Source organism: Dendropsophus ebraccatus, chromosome 4 (assembly GCF_027789765.1).
Source record: "Dendropsophus ebraccatus isolate aDenEbr1 chromosome 4, aDenEbr1.pat, whole genome shotgun sequence".
Classification (NCBI taxonomy): domain Eukaryota; kingdom Metazoa; phylum Chordata; class Amphibia; order Anura; family Hylidae; genus Dendropsophus; species Dendropsophus ebraccatus.
The window spans coordinates 110892656-110912135 of record NC_091457.1 but is presented as its reverse complement, the minus strand read 5'-3'; positions in this window follow the sequence as shown (position 1 = coordinate 110912135).

The following is a 19480-nucleotide window of genomic DNA, read 5'->3' as shown; positions in this document are numbered from 1 at the left end:
TCACCTACTGGGCTGTATGAGGTGTCATTTTTTCCACCATGATCTTTAGTTTTTGTTTATACCATATTTGTGAAGATCGGATGTTTTGATCACTTTTTATTAATTTTTTTTATATATAATGTAACATTAAATCGGTAATCCGCGCAATAACGCTTGTTATACTTTAATAGTTCGGACAATTACGCACGCTACGGTATATTATATGTTTATTTATTTTTATATGTTTTATTTATATAATGGGAAAGGGGGTGATTTAAACTTTTATTGGGCGAGGGGTTTTGGGGTAGTGTATTGGTATTTTTAACTTTTTGTTACACACATTTGAAGTCCCTTTGGGGGACTTTTACAAACATTGGTGTGATATTCACACTGATCACTGCTATGCCATAGGCAAAGCATTGATCAGTGTGATAGGCGATCTGCTTATTGAGCCTGCCTGTGCAGGCTCAGTGAGTAGATCGCTGATCGGACCGCACGGCGGAAGGTAAGAGACCTCCGGCGGTCCAATACAGCAATCGAGGACTCCCCCTGTCACTCACACTCAAACGCTGCGGCCGCGCCGTGTTTGCGGCATTTAAGGAGTTAATGACACGCTGCACCGCGATTGCTGCAGCGCGATCGCTGCAGCCTGTCATTAGCGGTGAGGTGCCAGCTGCTCACTGCAGCCGGCCCCCCACCTCCTATGAAGCGCGCTCCTGCTTCATTGCAGGAGAAAAACCCAGGACGTACAGTTACGTCCAGGGTCGTCTGGTGACAGACTTTCATGGCACAACTGTACGTCCAGGGTCGTCTAGGGGTTAAAGTGTCACTGTCGTTTAATTTATTTTTCTGAAATCAATAGTACAGGCGATTTTAAGAAACTTTGTAATTGGCTTTATTAGCCGAAAAATGCATTTTTATCATGAAAATACATTTTGAAGCTCTCCACCCTGTCTTTATGGCTTGCTTATGGAAAGGGGATGGGTGGAGAGAGATGAGGCACCAAAACAGGACAACAAAGAGTTAATCTACAGTTAATCACCTGGCTATCTCCTCTGACAGTCAGCACTGACCTCTCAGACCTCTGAATACAGCTGTCACCTACCTCCGTGTTGTGTAATCCTTTGTTCTCTGCTCTCTGCTGCCGACTAACTCCCTCCTTCCTCTTCCCCCTCCCCCCTCCATAGAACAGACAGGGTTGTGTCTGATGCAACAAGTCAGTTTCCTGATGTTTTGCAGTGAATGGAAAAGAGGAGGGGGGGGGTACCTGGGGAAAGTCTTTTTGAATTCAGATAATGGCAATTAACCCCTTGCCGCAAAATGACGTTTGGGAAACGTCATGTAAAGCAGGTAGTTCCCGCAACATGACGTTTCCCAAACGTCATGTGTTCCCTGCCTCCCCCCGCTGTCCCGAGGTGAGATCGGGCAGCGGGAGGAGGCTATGTCACATAGCCTCCTCCCGCTGCCTCTGCTCGGAGGGGAGCCGCGCTCCCCCCCGGGCAGTTAACCCCATAGACGCCGCGGTCAATGCGACCGCAGCGTCTATGGGGATATGTTTGCATTGGGAAGCGATCGGGCGGCGGGAGGGGGCTGTTGCATGTTGCCTCCTCCCGCCGCCACTACAGATCCTCCCCCGGCAGTTCCCTGTCCCCTCCGGTACTGGCGGATTGCCGCTATTACCGTTATAGCGGCGATCCGCCAGTACCGGCGCCGCCGCTGCATTTCATCTCCCCCCACCGTGAATCCACGGTGGGGGGAGATGAAATAAGTATTAATCAGACCTCAGATCAGTCCCCTTGTGGCCGATCTCTACCCCCCCCCCCTCCCCGGGCGGCCATCAAATCCAAGATGGCCGCCCCCATCGCTGCGAATAAACGATGTTTGTTCGCAGCGATGGAAATAAAAAATGAATGAAAACCCCATGCTCTCCGCCACCGGAGGTAGCGGAGAGCATGGGGCAGTGATCGGGGACCCCCCTGTGGGGTCCCGGAACAGGCGATCGGCGGTATATACTATATACCGCCGATCGCCTGTTCCCATTGCTGCCTGGCACTTTTTATCTCCTGTCACCATAAATCATTGGTGACAGGGGATAAAAAGTGTCACCGTGCCCCCCCCCAAGTCGCCCCCCACCCCCCCAGTCACCCCCGTCCCCCAGTCACCCCCCCTTCCCCACATACGTTACCTGATCCTGGAGCTCCGTCCTCCTCGACGTCCTGACTGCTTCTGATGTGCGCATGCGCGTCAGAAGCAGTTAGCTCTGAAAATTTAAAGTGACAGAGACCAATTTGGTCTCTGTCACTAAACTATGATTACTGTGATAGAAAATATCACAGTAATCATAGTAATACAGTGAAAATGAAAGTGAAAAAAGTACAAGTGAAAAAGTGTAAATGTGAAAAAGTGAAAAACATACAAACAAAATAAAACAGACTTTTTATTATAGTAATAATTGCGTTTTACTCCCAGATTACCCGTAACCACCGCAGGTTGCCCGTATCCGCCCCAGTTTGCCCGTAACCGCCGCAGGTTACCCGTAAACACGCCAGATTACATGTAACTACCGCACGTTGCCCATAACCACCACATCTTGACCGTAACCACCCCAAATTGCCAGTGACCCCCTCCAGATTGCCCGTAACTACCGCACGCTGCCTCTGACCACCGCACGTTGCCTCTGACCACCGCACGCTGCCTCTGACCACCGCACGTTGCCATTGACCACCGCACGCTGCCTCTGACCACCGCACGCTGCCTCTGACCACCGCACGCTGCCTCTGACCACCGCACGCTGCCTCTGACCACCGCACGCTGCCTCTGACCACCGCACGCTGCCTCTGACCACCGCACGCTGCCTCTGACCACCGCACGCTGCCTCTAACCACCGCACGCTGCCTCTGACCACCGCACGCTGCCTCTGACCACCGCACGTTGCCTCTGACCACCGCACGCTGCCTCTAACCACCGCACGTTGCCTCTAACCACCGCACGTTGCCTCTAATCACCGCACGTTGCCTCTGACCACCGCACGTTGCCCCTGACCACCGCACGTTGCCTCTGACCACCGCACGCTGCCTCTAACCACCGCACGTTGCCTCTAACCACCGCACGTTGCCTCTAATCACCGCACGTTGCCTCTGACCACCGCACGTTGCCCCTGACCACCGCACGTTGCCTCTGACCACCGCACGTTGCCTCTGACCACCGCACGTTGCCCCTGACAATCGCACGTTGCCTCTAACCACCGCACGTTGCCCCTGACCACCGCACGTTGCCTCTAATCACCGCACGTTGCCTCTGACCACCGCACGTTGCCCCTGACCACCGCACGTTGCCCCTGACCACCGCACGTTGCCCCTGACCACCGCACGTTGCCTCTAACCACCCCAAATTGCCAGTGACCCTCTCCAGATTGCCCGTAACCATGCCAGATTGCCCGTAACCACGCCAGATTGCCTGTAACGACCCCAAATTACAGGTACCCATCTCAGATTACCTATAAGCACTTCAGTTTATCCGTAACCATCCCACGTTGCCCGTAACCACCCCGCGTTGCCCGTAACCACCCCGCGTTGCCCGTAACCACCCCGCGTTGCCCGTAACCACCTCGCGTTGCCCGTAACCACCTCGCGTTGCCCGTAACCACCCCGCGTTGCCCGTAACCACCCCATGTTGCCCGTGACCACCCCAGGTTGCCCGTGACCACCCTAGGTTGCCTGTGACCACCCCACGTTACCTGTAATCTCATTTTTTATTGTATTTTAGTAACTGCGCTATTCTAATAACTATTACTAGCTGCGGTTTTGCTCCAGCAAATTGGCGCTCCCTTCCTTCTGAGCCCTGCTGTGTGCCCATACTGAGGTTTATGCCCACATATGGGATACCGTTTTACTCAGAAGAAGCTGCGTTACAGATTTTGGGGTCTGTTTTCTCTCCTGTTCCTCGTGAAATTAAGAAATTTTTAACTAAACAAACATATTATTAGAAAAATTCGAGTTTTTCATTTTTACTGTCTTATTTTGAATACTTTCCTCTAATACCTGTGGGGTCAAACCGCTCACTGCACCCCAAGATGAGTTCTTTCAGGGGTGTACTTTCCTAAATGGGGTGACTTTTGGGGGGGTTCTCTTCTGCTGACACTACAGGGGCGCTGCAAACGCACCTGGCACTCAGAAACTTCTTCGGAAAAATCTGCACTGAAAATGCTAATTGGCGCTCCTTCCCTTCTGAGCCCGGCTGTGTGCCCATACAGTGGTTTATGCCCACATATGGGATACCATTCTACTCAGGAGAACCTGCGTTACAGATTTGGGCATGCAGCCTCTCCCCTGTTCCTAGTGAAATTGAGAAATTTCAAACTAAACGAACATATTATTGGAAAAATTCTAGTTTTTCAATTTTACTGTCTTATTTTGAATACTTTCCTCTAATACCTTTGGGTCAAAATGGTCACCACACCCCAAGATGAATTCTTTGAGGGGTGTACTTTCCAAAATGGGGGGACTTTTGGGGGGGTTCTCTTCTGCGGACACTACAGGGGCACTGCAAACGCACCTGGCGCTCAGAAACTTCTTCAGCAAAATCTCAACTGAAAATGCTAATTGGCGCTCCCTTCTTTCTGAGCCCGGCTGTGTGGCCATGCAGTGGTTTATGCCCAAATATGGGGTACCGTTGTATTCAGGAGAACCTTCTTTACAAATTTGGTGGTACTTTTTTTCTTTTGTTCCTCGTGAAATTGAGAAATTTCAAACTAAACAAACATATTATAGGAAAAATTCAAGTTTTTCATTTTTACTGTCTAATTTTAAATACTTTCCTCTAATACCTGTGGGGTCAAAATGGTCACCACACCCCAAGATTAATTCTTTGAGGGGTGTACTTTCCAAAATGGGGTGACTTTTGGGGGGTTTCTCTTCTGCGGACACTACAGGGGCGCTGCAAATGCACTTGGCGCTCAGAAACTTCTTCAGCAAAATCTGCATTGAAAAGCTAATTGGCGCTCCTTTTCTTCTGAGCCCGGCTGTGTGCCCATAGAGTGGTTTACACCCACATATGGGGTACCGTTGTATTCAGGAGAACCTTCTTTACAAATTTTGGGGTACTTTTTTTCTCTTGTTCCTCGTGAAATTGAGAAATTTCAAACTAAACAAACATATTATTGGAAAAATTCGTGTTTTTCATTTTTACTGTCTAATTTTGAATACTTTCCTCTAATGCATGTGGGGTCAAAATGCTCATCCTACCCAAAGATGATTTCTTTGAGGGGTGTACTTTCGAAAATGGGGTGACTTTTGGGGGGATTCTATTCTGCAGACACTACAGGGGCTCTGCAAATGCACCTGGCGCTCAGAAACTTCTTCAGCAAAATCTGCATTAAAAAAGCTAATTGGCGCTCCTTCCCTTCTGAGCCCGGCTGTGTGCCCATACAGTGGTTTACGCCCACATCTGGGGTATCGTTGTATTCAGGAGAACCTGCGTTACAAATTTTGGCATGCTTTTTTTCTCATGTTCCTTTTGAAAATGAGAAACTTTAATCTAAACGTATATATTATTTGAAAATTTAAATTTTCTATTTTTTTACGGCCTAATTGTAAATACTTTCCTCCAGCCCCTGTAGGGTTAAAATGCTCATTATACCCCTAGATTAATTCTTTAAGGTGTCTAGTTTCCAAAATGGGGTCACTTATGGGGGTTTTCAGTATACAAGCCTTCTAAATCCATTTAAAAAAAGAACTGGTCCCTAAAAAAAAATCAGTTTTGGAAATTTTCACAAAATGTGATAATTTGCTCATAAATTTCTAAGCCCCGTAACACCCTAAAAAAGTAAAATATGTTTCCCAAATTATGCCAGAATAAAGAGGACATATTGGTAATGTGATTTAGTAACTAATTTATGTGCTATGACTTCCTTTTTTAGAAGCAGAGAATTTCAGAAGTTCATAAAATGCAAAATTTTCAAATTTTTCTTGATATTTTGATGTTTTTCACAAAAAATACACAAAGTAGTGACCAAATTTTGCTACTAATATAAAGTGCCATATGTGACGAAAAAACAATCTCAGAATCGCTAGCATACGTTAAAGCATCACTGAGCTATAAGAGCATAAAGTGAGACAGGTCAGATTTTGAAAAATGAGCCTGGTCATTAAGGCCAAAACAGGCTTTAGAGGCAAGGGGTTAATGGTAAACCCAATTACAAAGTTTCTTAAAATCGCCTGGACTATTGATTTCTGGGAAAAAAATACGACAGTGACTCTTTAAAGAGTACTTGTCGTTATAACTTTCAAAATCCAAATCAACAGTAGATATGATATAAAGCAAGTTTGGGACATGGACTTCCTGTTTTTTGACTGTTTCCTGTTCTTTGAGAAAAAGATAAGTCAGAAAACAGGAAGTGTCGTGTTTTAAATGATAACGAAAAAAAAAGAATACGGATGATAAATTGCAAACTTGCTTTATATCACATCTACTGTTGATTGAGATTTTGAAAGTTATAACGACAGTGACACTTTAACTAAACTTCTCTGTGATTTTATTGTGTAGCTGTGCTTCATTCTTGCAGAGACTTTCAGGGTTGCCCCCCCCCCCTGCCCCTGCCCCCCCCCCCTGCCCCCCCCCCATTCTAAGTGTACCAGAGCCTTCCAAATGTTTCCTCATTCTCCTGAGCCAATGGGTGCTCAAGTTACCTCAAGCCTCTCCACCAATAGGGACACAGCCCCTAAAGTCCATAAGTAGGGGTGGAGAGAGCCATGTGCAGTCAGTGCACTCTAGCCTAGTTAGTGGAGGAGTTTAGATGGTGTGTTCCAGTTTTACAGAGTGTTCCAGTCAGAGTTATGCAGTGTTAATCACCTGAGGTGGCTACTGCTAAGGTTTTGCCAGTCCATGCTGTGGGGTCCATTTAGGTCTAAAGTCTTTGTCAGGGGCTGGAGAAGATGCTGCTAGGGTTCCCTTGCTTTGTTGTTCTTGTTTTGTTTTGGCAACAGATCACGGAAAGTACTGACTGGCTTCCACGTGAGTGATTGTGCTCCTACCCAGTGGCGGATTATAATGTGGGTGGTTTGGCGGCCGTGGGTGGTTTGGAGCTCTCCGTGCACCTGTGGCTGTGAGGGAAGAGGGGGACCATCTATAAGGGGGGGAGAGGGAAGAGGGGGACAATCTAAAAGGGGGGGGGGGGAGGGAAGAGGGGGACCATCTATAAGGGGGAGGGAAGAGGGGGACATAGAAACATAGAAGATTGTCGGCAGAAAAAGACCACTGGGTCCATCTAGTCTGCCCTTTTAGTATTTTCTTTCTTATTATCTTAGGATAGATATATGTTTATCCCAGGCATGTTTAAATTCTGTTATTGTAGATTTACCAACCTACAATAACAGAATTTAAACACGCCTGGACCATCTATAAGGGGGGGGGGGGGAGGGAAGAGGGGGACCATCTATGAGGGGGCCAGCTATAAGGGGGGAAGAGGGGGACCATCTATAAGGGGGGAGAGGGAAGAGGGGGACCATCTATAAGGGGGCGGAGAGGGAAGAGGGGGACCATCTATGAGGGGGCCAGCTATAAGGGGGGAAGAGGGGGACCATCTATAAGGGGGGGGAGAGGGAAGAGGGGGACAATCTAAAAGGGGGGGGAGGGAAGAGGGGGACCATCTATAAGGGGGGGGAGAGGGAAGAGGGGGACAATCTAAAAGGGGGGGAGGGAAGAGGGGGACCATCTATAAGGGGGAGGGAAGAGGGGGACATAGAAACATAGAAGATTGTCGGCAGAAAAAGACCACTGGGTCCATCTAGTCTGCCCTTTTAGTATTTTCTTTCTTATTATCTTAGGATAGATATATGTTTATCCCAGGCATGTTTAAATTCTGTTATTGTAGATTTACCAACCTACAATAACAGAATTTAAACACGCCTGGACCATCTATAAGGGGGGGGGGGGGGGGGAGGGAAGAGGGGGACCATCTATGAGGGGGCCAGCTATAAGGGGGGAAGAGTGGGACCATCTATAAGGGGGGAGAGGGAAGAGGGGGACCATCTATAAGGGGGCGGAGAGGGAAGAGGGGGACCATCTATGAGGGGGCCAGCTATAAGGGGGGAAGAGGGGGACCATCTATAAGGGGTGGGGAGAGGGGGACCATCTATTAGAGGGGGACCATCTATAAGGGGAGAAGAGGGGGACCATCTATAGAGGGGGACCATCTATAGGACCATATATGTTTATCCCAGGCATGTTTAAATTCTGTTATTGTAGATTTACCAACCTACAATAACAGAATTTAAACACGCCTGGACCATCTATAAGGGGGGGGGGGGGGGAGGGAAGAGGGGGACCATCTATGAGGGGGCCAGCTATAAGGGGGGAAGAGTGGGACCATCTATAAGGGGGGAGAGGGAAGAGGGGGACCATCTATAAGGGGGCGGAGAGGGAAGAGGGGGACCATCTATGAGGGGGCCAGCTATAAGGGGGGAAGAGGGGGACCATCTATAAGGGGTGGGGAGAGGGGGACCATCTATTAGAGGGGGACCATCTATAAGGGGAGAAGAGGGGGACCATCTATAAGGGGAGAAGAGGGGGACCATCTATAAGGGGAGAAGAGGGGTACCATCTATAAGAGGGGGCCATCTATAAGGGGGGAAGAGGGGGACCATCCATAAGAGGGGGCCATCTATAAGGGGGAAGAGGGGGACCATCCATAAGAGGGGGCCATCTATAAGGGGGGAAGAGGGGGACCATCTATAAGAGGGGGCCATCTATAAGTGGGGAAGAAGGGGCCAGCTATAAAGGGGGCCAGCTGACATCCTCTGTGCTGCTGTGACCTCCCCTATAAGATAAGCACCCTCCTCTCCTGACATCCTCTGTGCTGCTGGGACCCTGCGACTTCCCCTATAAGATCAGCACCCTCCTCTCCTGACATCCTCTGTGCTGCTGTGACCCTGCGACTTCCCCTATAAGATCAGCACCCTCCTCTCCTGACATCCTCTGTGCTGCTGTGACCCTGTGACCTCCCCTATAAGATCAGCCCCCTCCTCTCCTGACAACCTCTGTGCAGCTGTGACCTTGGGGGGGGGGGGGGGGGCAACAGCAGGAAACCAGGTGGCAATATGTTTATTGGGGGCAACAGCGGGTGAACAAGTGGCAATATGTTTATTGGGGGCAGTGGAGGTGGGGTGGACAATGCTTACTGGGGGTAGCAGCAAGGGACCAAACATTATGTTTATTGGGGCCAGCAGGGAGGGGAGGCAGGCAGTGTTTATTGGGGACAGCCTGGGGGAGGGGGGGCAGTAGCCGATTATAATGTGGGCGGTTTGGGCGGATTGACCCGGGGGGGGGGGGGGCAGCTTGGGTGGACAGCCCTGGGCCCAGGGTACATTTAATCCACCACTGCTCTTACCTACACCTCATGGGTGTCATGTGACAGTATTGATGACATTCCCAATGAGAATTACAGTTTTTCTCTCTTTTCTTTTTCAGCATGCAGCCAGCTAAACTATGTAGGGCTTCGCTAGCAGATTCTTTTTCTTCTCGGACTGAGCACTGGTCCCTTGTCAACACACTGTATGACTGAGACAACTGTCTTTAGTCAAAGTGTTGGTGGGATCTGAGGGAGTGTTATCATATCACTTTGGCCTGTGACAAAAGCTGTGAACCAGTACCATACCACCTAGCCTGCACTACACAATCCTTTTGCAGACAAAGATTATAATCACAGTCATGCCACAGTTCAGGCATTATAGAAATAGTGGTCACAATATTGAGATAATATACACAGTAGTGTAATACATGGATAATAAATGCAGTGATGTCACAGTATAATGGTAATAGTGGCAAAAAAAGTGTGAGTACAGTAAAAACATAGATATTAGAGATGAGCGAGTAGTGAAATAGGGAGCATGACTGGGTGCATCTAATATGCCAAAGTCGCAGCATTACGCCACTATTACAGCCTCACAACAATACACTCCAAACATTCTCAGTATACAGCCGTATACCCTATATATATATATATATATATATATATATATATATATATATATATATATTGTAGGGATCTTCCCGGGGGAGGGTGTGTTTGGACACAGTTCACAGCAGACTTGGACTTGTAAAATAACAGCTTGGCGTTTATTTGCAGCATAAACAGTCCATCAAACAGAAATACAGCAGCACCGTGCTTTAAAAATAAAAAAGCCAAACAAAAAGGTCTTGCCCGTCTGGGCACTTACTAACAAAACAGATCACCTATCTGTCACTTCAATAAACAGTATCGCAGGGTATGAATAAGCCCCAGCAGCGGTGGTATCCCTTGCTCCCAGCAAACAGAGCATGCAGGCTGTTCACTCCTGGCTGAGAGCAAGGACCTGTACCCTCTGCAGGGCTTTTACCTTCTGAGGCTGATTAGGGTGAGATCTCACCTGATCCCAAAACCTGAACTGGATCGGGGGGAGGGAATGGCAAGCCCCACTACCCACCTACCCGCCATTCCGCCATTCCAGTAAATCCAGGCCCGGTAACAATAAATAACACCTCAGCAGCATAATACTGCTGAGTAACAGATCTCTCCCAGATTTACCATCTCACACTAAGCAGTAACCTAGGTGAGATGTATCTCCCCTCGAACACTTTACCAGTGACATGTCCACAATATATATAGTAGAAATGCCTTCAGGCAACAGGCATTCCAATAGTTAATGTTACGCACAGAAGGCAAAACAGTAGTACCAAATTATTATATTTTTTGGCACACTCTCAGTATACAGCCGTATACCCTATATCTGAGGTTTTTACCAAGTAGATACACTGCAGCCTATTCCTCACAGTGCACTCCAGCTGCCTGAACACACGGATATGCTGCTAGCCAGTTTCATAGCTGTATATATGTGGATCAATCTTTGCTATCTATAATTTTAGCCCTAACAAGGGCTTTTGGGGGTCTCTCTCGTGTGGTACTCGCTCATTTTTAATAGATATCTGGCGATAAAAGAATAATACACACAGTGATGTCATGGTGCAATGATGGTAAAGACAGCAGAGGAATAATTTTGCAGCACAATGAACACAGTGATGTCACAATACAGAAATAACACACAGTATTGTCACATTACAAATAAACTAAATACAGGGGTCAGAGTACAGAAGTTTCACTTACCCGCATTCTCCTGCCTTGGAATACCTGCAGTAAATATTTAGGCTAAATGAATGTACAATTCTAGCAGATCACCTGCTATTCTGCATATAGAAGCCATTGTAGTTAGTTACAACTATTTTGCTTTCTTTATACCTTATATAAAACGATTCCACAAATGGACATTTATTTATGCAAAAAGTGACAGTGACAGTGAGATTATTGGGGGGTCCTGGGGTCCATTATCAATTATAAAAACCCAGTTTACAGCTGCCAAAAAATACAATGAGAGCTGAACCCCCTACCTGCAGTCAATGCAAATACTGTGCTCCATGCTGAAAACCAGCCCCAGGGCGAAATGGTGACGATCTAGTGCATTAAAATGTATAAAAGCTACAAAGCAAATGACAATTAAAATGCCGACCCTCCCGTGGTGAATGCGCCCCTGTATTAAAGTGTTTATGACTACTAGAAGCTTTGATTTCTCCCTAAAAGGAGCACAACAAAATACGGCTTAAACTTGTAACAAGCTTGGAGTAATTACTGGAGATGTCAAGTTCATCTCAGGTGTAACTCTGCACCAGCAGTTTATTAAACGTCAGATGGCATGCTGTTTTATAACACCGTTTCCATGGTTACCTACCACCCTCTGTAACCGACCAAGATCACAAAAACCGGGAGAGCGGAGCACAGAGGCAACATTTCCACAAGAAGATTTCTTAACCTCCCTTGTGCTGAGGGGGTGAAGGGGGGGTTATACACAGCGGTGGGGTCGGTGCTCCACAATGCAAAGAAGGTATCAACGTGTAAGGTTTGCATCTTAGTAGCTTTGCCTTGCACCATAATGATGATCTTTACTACACGTGAAGCATATTTCTAGCTGCGGAATCTGTTGGCGCTATACAAATAAATATTATTATTATAGATTAATGGGTATGTACTTTTACTGAAACTTTAAAAATGGTTCAAAAGTCTCCTATCATCTTACATAAACAAATTCTGTACGGGTCTCGATCATTGCAAACAATGAATTCACCCAGAGTTATATGTGATCCTGCAGTCTCGTGCTCTGCGGCCAGTGATTGGTTGTGTGAACTGTCATCCCCAAGACGAGTGTGTCCATCTAGGACTCAGAATCATCTCTGGGGATACCATAGACCCGTAGGAGGACACTGGGGAGTGGAGAGGTAAGTATTTATGTATTTATTGTTTTTTTACATACTTGCAACCTTATAGCTATTGTTTTGCATAGCTGGAGAACGCTTTAACTACAGTCCAGCCCCTCTCATCTGCCTTGGATTTATTGTATATTTGGTGTATCTGACGCTGCTGTACGGCACCTCTACATCAGCTCCAAGTTGGTGCACATTTATGTTAGTTAATTCAGCACATAAGCCCTTCCTGCCATGCCTTGCCCCTTGCCGACCTACCTGGGGTGTCACATGCAGATCTGGCAAACTGCTTTGTTTGCACAGTATTTTGAGCATTTTTATTGGGTCTATGCGAAGCACACAATTAATAACTGTCCCCACCAATTCTAATTTTCTAAAACCGTATCTATCATATAAATAATGTATCTAGTTATGTTCATGTACTTTGTGTTTTTTTATTTATTTATTAAGTTCTCTGCATAGGTCAGAGAGGGAGAACATTGTTGGTTATATCCTCTATCTATCTATCTCCTATCTATCTATCTATCTATCTATCTATCTATCTATCTATCTATCTATCTATCTATCCATCTATCTTCAAAAAGGCTGCGGCACTCCAAAGGTAGTGGTAAACTGTGCAAAAATTTATTCACATCCCAAATACAAAAGCAGCGACGTTTCTGACCTCAACTGCGGTCTTTTTTCAAGCTATGGTAACACACGTGCTAATAGATGTATATATACACACATCAATAGTGAAAACAGCTGTGGCAATCATGACATCATCATGCAAATGTGATCATATGATGATGTGATTAAGGGGAGGCAACTCCCATAAACAATATGTGCAATACAGTTATGTATAAAACAAAACCTGTGTAGACATCATAAACAGTGTACAAATTCATTACAATATATACAGGAAAAGATACTATATAGAGCGGAGTACAATTACTCACTCACCCGATGCGGGAGGACACATGCAGCTGATTCATCGGAGCTGGGTAAGCGGTGGAGCGCAAGTCCGAATGAAACACAACGTAGTGCATGTACATGCATGCGCATGCACAATCTCTATACCAATTGCTCACAAGAAACAGGCCAGGACTCGTCACAGGAACGCCCACTGAGTAATATATGCATAGATATCTAACGCAGGTAGCTATCACTCATATGTATAAAGGATACTCTGGATTTCAAAAAGATACTAATGGCAGTATGAAATAACAATCACAATACGAGTTACACAATGTGGGCCTTCCCATTAGCACGGACTAGGGACTAGAGGCAAACATGTCTCATACTCATCCCCCATAGGAAGCTTGTCAGGTCCTGCTCTAATGTTGCACCGTATGAATACCCAACTAACTTCCGCTGACGTCCATGGGGGCCTGCACTTAAAACGATACATCCCATACTAGGGAATTAAATATGTAGAAGAAAATGAGGCATACAGCAATCAGGCCGACCAAAACAATACTAAAGCATAACCATGATTATAGATCTCTATACATGATATAGAAAAATAATGAGATGACAAGTCCCGGAGCATGATGAACATCACTGGATATTAGCCGCATATCCCATCGCAAGGGATGAAAGAGCCTCTGTCCTCAATGAATGCTTGATTCTATGAAAAAGGAGAGGAAAAAAAGGTAAGTATATAGTAAAACCATTGAGCGACAAAATATAGCAATACGTGTGGTATAATCCTGTTCCCCTTCAGGAGAGGACCAGGCGACAAGGAGCAGGGAGAGGAGAAGTCTGTCAATACTCTACGGACACAATATCATGGTAAAATGTTAAAGTCCACGTTTAGACCATGAGGTTTGAGTCTGTGAATTCACTCAAATTTTTTCTTTTTTAGAGCGGATTGTCGGTCACCACCACCACTGAGCGGGCCTACTTGATCTAGAACTATAAATTTCAGGGCAGCATCCTAAGTCACAAGAGGAACTAGCCTGGATAGGACAATGTAACCAGAGGGTCTACGTATACTATCTCGGAGTGTAGGTGAAACGGGGAAGGCACAGAAACTTAGCTTCACCCAGGTAACCACGACTGGGGCTTGTGTCACCCTATTAGGACGGGTAGCTCAACATTGTAGAGCAGAAGGTGGTCAGACAACAGTCTAAACACGGGCACAAGTACACTTCTCCATCTCAAGTATCTCTCAAGCGTTCTTTAAAAGTTCCTGCAGAGAACAGTACTACTTTGGTTTGGGACTCCCTTGACATACTCCTCTCCTCTACGCTGCTCCACTCTACTCAAAACTCTCAGCTCTACAAGCACCGATATAACTGCCTCTATTGTATTCAGCACTTACAAGTATCTCTCAGCACAGATCCAGTGAAGCACTAGAGCCTGTTTCAAAATAAGCTATTTACTGCCAATGTGTTTATATTGTTCAGAGACTATACAGTAAAGTGGTTCTATTTATTTCACTGGGACTCAGTCTTCCTTACATCAGCACCAGCACCTATACACATCTGCTACACAGCTTGGGTCATTTTTTCCCCTTTCTGTGGCGGTACCGATAGTCCGAGTGGGTCAATTGCCACTCAGAGCCCAAGGGACCCATCGCAACCCAGCAGGTCACTCACCATTTCAGGGGAATACAGTAGGTATCAAATCACACCTCTGTGCTGAACTAGCACTGGCGTTATGACATTTACACCTTTGGCTGCGCTGTATTACAACCACCAGCACAACATTCTCACGGTGGTGCAGCACCACATATGTATCTATCTCTCTATCAATCTATAACTAGATCCATCCAACTCTACATAGATGAACTAAGTTTCTTGTTACATCTTTTAAGAGAAATGCTCTGGTAAATTGTCAGTATCATGAAGAGTAAACAGTTTGAGGCATTTTCTGTACTTTGTTTCTGTCTTGTCATTTTGCTGTTTGTCGCTTAAATGTGCAATATACAAGTTGCTAGCCAAATCATATAAAATACGAACTGTCGGCATATTTAAGAGGATCAATCAACTCTGCCCCCTGCCATGATTTTCCAGAGAGAAGAAATGACAAATAAGGTGTAGTTTATTAAAAAAGAAACAAATCAGAAAAGAAACAAACAGAGCCCGTGGCCCTGCCAAAAGTGATGACAGACACACAGTACAGTGGGGAAAACAAGTATTTGATACACTGACAATATTGCAAGTTTTCCCACCTAAAAAGAATGAAGAGACCTGCCCCCCCGATCCATCTAGTCTGCCCATTTAGTATTTGCCTTCTTTTTATATTCAATAAAGTAATATTTTCTCATGTTGCTTCTGATCTGTCTCCCAACTAACCTCAGACTGTGTCCCCTTGTTCATGAGTTAATTTTCCCCCCCTTGAACCTTATGTCCCCCCTTTCCTTTTGTTCCTCCAATGTATAAGCATTTCCTAAAATGTATTGTTTGAAATCTATAGACTCACTTATCCCCCCAAATCCTGTTTGTTTCATTATCTGTTGCCCCTAGTTGCGGCCCACTGGTCATCCACTTTCTTGTGATGCAGATGCTCAGTCCAATCCTTGCATGATCTGTCCCATTAGTACCGGCAGTTGGTTTTCACTTTGCATGCAAGCAAGGGGGATTGTGGGAAAGGGTCTTAACTGTTTCATGGCAACAACAGAGTGACCGTTTAGAGAGGAAACCAGGGAATGAATAGATACTGAACATGGGGAAGAAAACTGGCACAGTGATGTCAGATACTTTACTAAAATCTCCTGGACACATATGTATATGGTACACATTCAATTTTACTTTCTTTGCTTTGTGAATCCACCCCTTTAAGTCTTTCCTGATACTTTTTATGACATACACCCTCCGCCATTTTTGAGGCCTGTCTTTGGACTCCTTCTACTTTACCAAATACTTATTTTCCCCACTATATATTGTTGCTCTGTATGTATCCAAATCAGTACATGATGGCATCTTACTGCTGCTTCAGGACCTATGAAAGTGAGGAGGGGAGGGTACACTAATTATTCTTTCAGATTTCTTCCTGTATAATTAAGCAGCGCCCCTTGAGATACTTCATTGTTACTTGATCGGATCTACCAGGAGGGAAGTTCCTGCATGAGAGATTATATCGTAATGGCAGGTCATGTTTGAGGGATTATCTATGATTATAAAATAGTTGTAGTGTGAGCTATGAATAAAGGAATCATTTAATAGATATGTCCCCTGGTCAAAGCCATGTTACCGTACTCAAATTAATCTATATTAAAATATTGAGTTGCAGTACACATACTGTACATTCTTTAACTTGTACTGATCCTGATCTATACCCTATGTTATACTCTAGAGCTGCATGTCTACTTATATTACATTACTTATCTATACTTATATTAAAGCTAATGTACCATCAGTACATTAGCTTTAAGTTTTACACATGAATAGAACTGCACTGGCACGGGGAAGCTGGTGTTGCGGTCCTTTTTTTAAACCGTAGCCTGCTTCCCGTGTACGAAGGCGTTCTTTTCCTGGGAACCGGCCTGGGTTGAAGCGCTGGAGGTGGGCCGATGGTCCCCCAGTTGGAGGAAACCCCTGTCTCTTTATAGGAGAAGTAGAAAACAAGGGTCCCGGCACTCCGAAGAAGATAAAAATCTTAATACTTTATTCCATGTCAAACAAGTAAAATCTGCTGCGAATCAACACCGACGCGTTTCGCACGCATGCGCGCTTACTCCTGGTATAATGCACACTTAGGCTGCCTTTTGTTTTTAATCATGTGTGTACTATCAGATAAGGTACGTAGAGCCTGTATGCACAGGTGAGAAACAGCTCAACATAATTGAGAGGAGAAGGAGGGCCGGTGAAACGGACCAATGTGATACAAAGGCAAGAGTGCACAAATAGCGCAACATATGGATCGAACAATACATAAGCTATTAACATAAACAAATGTAACCATAACAAGTAACCCATAGAGAAGATAAATTAGGAATTACACACATATAAACAAAAATGCTTCAAAAAATTCATTAGGGTATATACATGCATGTGTAGATATGTGTGTATATAACTATACTGAATTGAGTGGAATATGATTAAGAACTGTATAGATATGTGTGCATAATTATACATAATTATATTAAACTGGATAGAATATGAATGAGAGCTGTATAAGTATACGGAGGCATGAGACAAAAAATCAGTAAGTATAATGGTATAGAAGATCGTTCTTAAAATTTAATCCATTTGGAAAGCGAGTGTTCAACTTGAAAATGTACTCCGCCTCCTTGTGTAGGAGGAGTTGTTGTCTGTTGCCCCCTCTCATTGATGTTTCTACTAGCTTGATGCCGTAGAATGTAAAAGGGGGACATATTGCCCCGGTGTATGTCAAGGAAGTGTTTGACCGCACCAGATGAGCTTGTGGTGTGTCCTTTTTTAATATCTGTTATGTGTTCACTGATTCTCCTCTTTAATTTACGTATGGTGCACCCTACATATTTTAATCGGCATGATGTGCATTCTATTATGTAAATTACATGATCACTTTCGCAACTGATATTATCTACAATTCTGTATGTGTGTGTGTTCTCACTATTAGTATAGATTTTGGTTGGGAACATATATCTACACATATTACACCTCGGCAAACCACATCTGTGGTTGCCCGATCTGTTATGGGATGTGTGAAAATTCAGAGGTGGGAGTGCACTGGGAGAAAGCTGGTCTCCCAGTGTTCGTCCCTTGCGTGCCACACAACGTATGCCTCTATCTAAGATGTCACTTAATATAGGGTCTTGTCGTAAGATGTTAAGATTTTTCATAAGGATATCACTGATGTTCCTATATTCTATGGAGAACCGTGTAGAGAAGGTAATGGGAGTATCTTTGATATCATTGTGACGGTCAATTTTGGTTTTTTCCTTCAATAAAGTGGTTCTTGTTTTATTGGAAACTACTTTAAGGGCCCTGTTCAAATGGGTGCGTTTGTAACCTCGTTCCGTCATGCATTTGCATGCTTCTGTGGTTTGTAACTTGCATGTGGTGGAAGAGGAGCAAGCGCGTTTAACTCGTGTTAGTTCACCTACTGGTATCGATCTGACAGTATGTGCCGGATGGCTGCTAGTTGCATGTAAAAGTGTATTACCCACAGAGGGCTTCCTGAACAACGACGTGTCCACTTTCATGGTGGTGAGGTTAGCTGTAAGCATTATGTCCAGAAATGAGATGCACTTTGAATGAAACTGATGAGTGAAGTGTAAATTATTGTCATTATTGTTAATGTATTGCAGGAAATCTTCAATACTCTCCCCACCCCCCTGCCACACGATGAGCACGTCATCAATATAACGTCCGTACCATCGTATGGCAGGGGAGAAGGGATTGGAGTGACAGAAAATGTACCTTTCCTCCCACCATGCCACGAACAGGCCTGCCAGCGTGGGTGAGAATTTTGCTCCCATAGGAGCACCTCTTATCTGAAGAAAGAATTCACCATTAAAAGAGAAATAATTATGTTTTAATAAGTAAGAGGTGCAATCAAGGATAAATTTGCGTAACTCAAAGCTATATGGAACAAGATCTTAAAAGACTCTATGACACCATGCGTACAAAGCCCTTTATGCCCAATGCCACCCCGAAGGAACGGGAGGCCATCAGGAAACTTAGCAGCAACCCACAGCTTATCATAAAAATGGCAGACAAGGGTGGCAAAATAGTTTTGATGGACAGAGATTTGTACGTACAATTAGCCGATAATATACTTCTGGATCAGGACACATATAATAAATTACCTGGGGATCCAACTGCCATCTACAAACCGGAACTCTGCACTTTGGTACAAGAGGGCATTGCCCTTGGCATCTTAAATGAAAAAGATGCCTCAAATCTCATTCCTGATTTTCCTTTAACAGCTGTTTTCTATGGTTTACCGAAGGTGCACAGGGGAGTTTCCCCTCCACCCCTGCGCCCCATCATTTCTGGTGTGGGTTCATTGGGAGAAAAATTATGCGCATGGGTGGATGGGTTACTACAGCCCCTTGTCACCAGAACACCTGGTTATCTAAAGGATAGCAGCAGTGTGTTACGAGTATTTGACGATTTTGACTGGCATTGCAATTCCATGTGGCTCAGTTGTGACATCTCTGCCTTATACTCCTCCATTCCCCACGAACAGGCCCTCCTAGCTCTCGCCCACCATTTGTATCGTTATAGCACATATAGCTTTGAGTTACGTGAATTTATCCTTGATTGCACCTCTTACTTATTAAAACATAATTATTTCTCTT